Source organism: Bremia lactucae, linkage group LG3, assembly GCF_004359215.1.
Source record: "Bremia lactucae strain SF5 linkage group LG3, whole genome shotgun sequence".
Taxonomy (NCBI): domain Eukaryota; phylum Oomycota; class Peronosporomycetes; order Peronosporales; family Peronosporaceae; genus Bremia; species Bremia lactucae.
In genome coordinates, this window is record NC_090612.1 from 3713573 (window position 1) to 3718944 (window position 5372).

Below are 5372 nucleotides of genomic sequence, written 5' to 3' on the forward strand. Positions count from 1 at the left end.
CCACAGGTGGTGAGTTCTGGGTATGTTGATTTGGTTGGTTGACAGAGATAGTGGAACTTGTTAGGAACAGTTAATTTAGTATCACTTCCACATTTTTCATGGCATCCTCTAAAACTTACACGAATCAACACATTATGAGTCCAACAAGGAATGCCGTTGCCGCGGGTGAACACCGCGCGCAGCCTAAACCACAAGCTGATCGCGAAAGGGCCAGTAGCTTTAAGGCGAAGATGAAGATGTCAAGGCAGATGACAATACCAAGCCAACGCAGGAGGAGAAGCTTATCAAGCTGATAACAGGACTTGCCGAGCGCATGGAGCGGCTCGAGGCGTCACAGGATGAGAGGGAGAGGATCAAGGACGAGACGAGCGTTTTGGATTTGCACATGGTCAAAGACAGGCGACGCATCGCCGTGCTCTCGATATAAAGCCACCGCGTGCTCTTACGCCAGCGGTGTCGCCAGAATCTTACTTGGGTTTCAACAGCAGGGTTAAGCTGAGGCAGCGGCAAATGTGGAGATGGATCAGGCGCCACATCAACCTCTGCCACAGCACTACATGCCGCAGCCCGGTGTATCGTTAGGCACCGTAGCAGATGAGAAATCCTGGCCCATATCTTGGACAAGCCCATAACACGAGGGAGAGGAAACTAGGAATTCGATTCTTTGGTGGTAAGGAATGATACCAAGGACTCGGAAGTGGTTATATGTCGTGGGGCAAGAGGTTCGTGAGACAGGTCATGTTCACGAAGCGAGCAAGTGATTTACTGGAGTGAAGACGTCAAGGTGGACGTCCTCGGACACCATTTGTCCGGTATGGCGAAGAGGTATTACTACCGTCAGGTCGAAGGATGGTGGGACGAGCAGCCGACACTCGAGCACGCGACGCAGCGTTTGCTCCTTACGTTGGCGACGAAGCCCCGAGTATGAAGATATTTACGGCACCTAAGAACTCGAAGAGAAGTTGGACCGAGCACTTCTTGTACTTGGTGGCTGTGAGTGACGCGTGTGGAGGCGCTCATAATCTGGTTCAAGACAACATTGTGCAATATGCAAACCCCACTATGAGGGTGTCAATGCTAGCAAGGCTGAAGCTCACGCGTGTCGACTATCTGCGACAGGCGGAAGAGCTTGCGCACTTCGCACAGTCAATGGAGATAGACCTGCGCGGGAAGCACATTGGTAGGGATGTGGTCAATCCCGTCCACAACGAGAGTTGAGATGCACGAAAGATCCGATTAGATGGTCGCAAGGATCGCCAGCGTGCTCACAAGTTTACAACTGTGGGAAGCCAGGGTACCTAAAAGCAGCGTGTCCAGAGAGGTGGAATGAGCTTAAAGCGACGGATGAGGTTGACTATACCCTGGCGATCGGCAGCTGAAGCGTTAAGGAAGAAAACTGGATTTTTGACATTGGGTAAGCCGACATGTGGTGAACAATACTTTAATGCTAAAAGACCCTGAGGATTTCGTCAGCGAGTGCGTAGCTGCAGATGGAGGACACCTGTGCAAAACGGAGTCGGGGTGTAGTGACAACGACAACATTGATGATGGGGAAAGAACTAAGGTGCGACTGGCGGGTGTGTATTTCGCAGAGGACCTGGAGCGGAATATCATTTCGTATGGATACTGGAGATTAAAGGGTGCGGATTATCGTGCCGAGGACAGTATCGTGTGGTTACCGCAGTGAACAATGGGTCAACTGTGTTTGACGTGGACACATGCAACAAAGTTCTGGTTGTGCGGGCGCAAGCGCAAGCTGCGGACGAGTGCCGATGGAAGGAGACGTGCTGATGTCAGTCATTACTAAATTATCTGAAAATTCTGAATCAAAATTTTTTGGATAATCGAAATTAATCTCGGTATTACCACCCTTACCGATCTCTTGAAAAATCATAAATTTGATAAAAAATAAATATTTATAAATATTTACTTACTATATATGCTATATATTTATAAAAAAATTAATTTATAACTATTATATATTTTAAAAAAATTAAATAAAAAAATGCAACATAAATTTGCGCTATGTCGTCCTCAACAATTTTTCAATTGGACCACTGGCGCAGGATGAGACGGAAGTCGGCCAGGATCTTCAGAAAAGGACGCTTCTGCATTTTCACAGGAGGCTAGCGTATCTGAATCATCAAGATGGCGGAGGACCCCGCGTCCGGAATCCAGATCATCGACAAGCTACGAGTCAATTGTTTGGCTTGCGCCCAAGGGAAGCAGACAAAAAACCAGCAGTCGCGATAGGACACTGGAAGACACTCATCCATTGACGTGATCGGAGGAGTCATATGCTCCGATCGAAATGACCGATGGCTCCTTAAGATAGATTGGGAAATCGTGATCTGTTTATTTTATCGACCACTAGACGAACTACTGTCGCGTGCTCTTGGCGAAGTCTAAGGATATCAGAGCTCAACATTTCAAGCACTTTATGATCTTTTTTTAAGCAACAGTTTAACTGCCGTATGCGCAGATTAAGGACAGATGGTGAAGTTAAATATAAGACGCTGGACTTATTTTGCAAGAACGTTGGTATTGCGCGACAAAAAGTGAACCGCGTAAACTAAGCAAGCAGCGAAAACGCGAAGAGGATGCATCGCACCATTATAAATATGGTGCGGAGCATGATTTTATTTTGCTTGTGGGCTGCCATTAAGTTTTTGGGGAGATGCTGCGAGATATGCAGCCTATACTCTTAATCAGAGCCCAAGCAAGTCGGACTTGGGGAGGCAGTCACCACTGCAGATGCTTATAAAGAAGGTCCCGCACCTGAGCGACATTGTAGTATTTGGTCTCCGTGCACGGTGCATCGAGACGCGCGGAACAAGTCGCTAGGTGAGCGCGGAAAACAAGGTCTCATCATTGGCAGGAGTGATAAAAAATGAAAGGGTACAGGGTCTTTATCCCTTAAGAGAAGATCGTCATCCTCACGCAGCATGTGCGAAATGTGGAAACATTGACTAAGGAGCAGAGTGCGCAGTCACGTGTGCTTCTTGCGAAGAATGACGTGGCAGTCAAGAAAAGTGAGGGTAATTCGTCGAGAGAGACCCCACTACTGGATACTAGACGGTCGCCCAAGCCACGAGGACGGGGGGGGGGGGAGCAGGAAGCGCGAAGCACACATGACCAAGACAGCACCGCGAAAAGCGCGCAAAATCGCTGAAAAAACGAGGCAGAAAAGTTTTGCGACACGGAAACGACGTGCGTGAAGTGGACTCAAAGAATTATGGGCATGCCATGCAGGTTGACCAAAAGGACAAGTGGATGGTCACGATGGCAGAAAGGCTGCAAGCGCTCGAAGACAACGGAGTATGGATGGTTCGTGGTGCCGCCAAACATGAGTCGTGTGCTATACACAATATGGGTATACAAGACCAAGATTGATGGGAACATTGAACGTTTCAAGGCGAGACTGGTCGTGTGTGGCAGTGAGCAGATATACGGTGTGGATTCTGGTCTGCCGTATGGAGTTAGGTCCGGTAAGATGACTCTGGTGTTTGCGCTGTGCTGGGGGCAGGGGCTGCGAGTTACGAGGGTATCCCGAACGCGTACGCAAAGGCCTATAAAGAAGAACATCTGGATATTTTCCTGGCGATTCCATAGAGGATGGATATTGCGGATGGCACTTTACAGGACTTTAGCGTCAAGGACAACTCAAAATTAGCGCTGCAATTGAAGAAATTCCTACATGGACTCAGACAGGCAGGCCAATTGCGGAGCGAGCTTCTACATGTAAAGCTGGAGAAGGCGGGGTTCACGCGATGCGGCACTAATATGTGCCTTGTTCTCAGTATTTCTTACTTGTCACTGCGTTTAGCCAAAAGCTAGTGGGATTCTCTTGAAGGCGATGATTGTTTGTCGATAAAGGATTTGAGTGGAGTTCACAAATTTCTCAGGATGCGCATTTATTTTGGTGATCTAAATGCGTGCAACATGATGGTTTTCCAAAGGCAAATGGTGTTCGCGCGCCTATTGGCGAAGAGGCGAACAAAGTGGAGAAGGATCCTGCGTATCTTACGCCTCGGGCAAAACGAGTTGGTAAGCCGACGATTCGCAATTTCAATCTCTCATGGGGAGCTCTCTTTGGGTTGCTCGATGCACGCGTCCGGATAGCAGTTTTTCCGTACACAAGGCCACACGACGCATGCTTCAACCAACCATGAGTGATTGGAAGTTGGCGAAAAAAATCGCTGATACCTGTAGGAGACCAAGAATAAAATAAGCATGCACCGCAAACAAATTTTATGAGAACTTGAACGAAGAGGTCATCACTGGGTAGCACTACCAATCAAGATAATTTCTTCTTCCGATGAAGCCTTGCGATTCAGCATGCACACTTGTAAAAGTACGCCCAGCAATAGCCGCGAACTCCCTCACTGTCAGCGACAGAGAAGTTGAACTTGAATGTGTAATTGTCTGCTTTACTCAATTATAGTATACGCGCACGGACGCAATTCGTGACTTATTTCGTGCTATTGACTTGCACATTGAACATGTTAGACCAACTTGGCGCTTGTGTGCTTCCACGACATTATTGTAACGGGGCACTGCGACTTGTACTGTTTCAGTACAAGTCCACTTCACACTGCTTCAGATGTGAGTGGTGCCTCTCGTTAAGTAACGTACACTGTACGTGCAGAGGAAGACTTCCCTTAAGACAAGTTAACTTAAGGGTAAAATGAAAACTGTATTATTATAGTTAAGTGTCTTGTTAATCTATCTTTGTAAATGTTGTCTTAACTATAAACTAATACTAAACATGTAAATGAATTCTTATCTATCTTATCTCGTAACTCTCTTTGATTACTTCTACAGCTGATTAGTCTGCGGAATAAATAGACATAATGGTCTATACCTATTTATGGATAAGAATTCAGGAAATTACTATTTAAAGTAATTTCCTCCAAATATTATCTACCTTTTGGATAATATTAATTAACAATCTTTTATTGTTAATTTCATGTAACGATACACCCCGTTACAATTATGCAGCACCATTGCAATTGTCAAAGGTCCCACGTTTTTAGGGCAGGAGTCTCAGCCTTAGCTTCTTAACAAGCCTGTGAAAAATGGACGTCATACACGAGTTTCAGCCGTCGGGATGCCATGGAATTCCTCAGTTATATCGCGCACAAAATTAATAAATTAATCACAGTAGCGCCAGATTTAAGCCAGTCTCCAGCACAAGGTATGGCTGTCCACACGCTGCCACGATCACAAAGTTTGACGCACATATAAAGGGAGATTCACCGTCTTCTTCATTATAAGTACTGCAAAATTGTAATAAAGAATTCGTGCTCATCTCGGGAAATCGATCGCAGCAACAAATGGGAGTGTCCGCGCAAATTGTCTACCAATAGTGC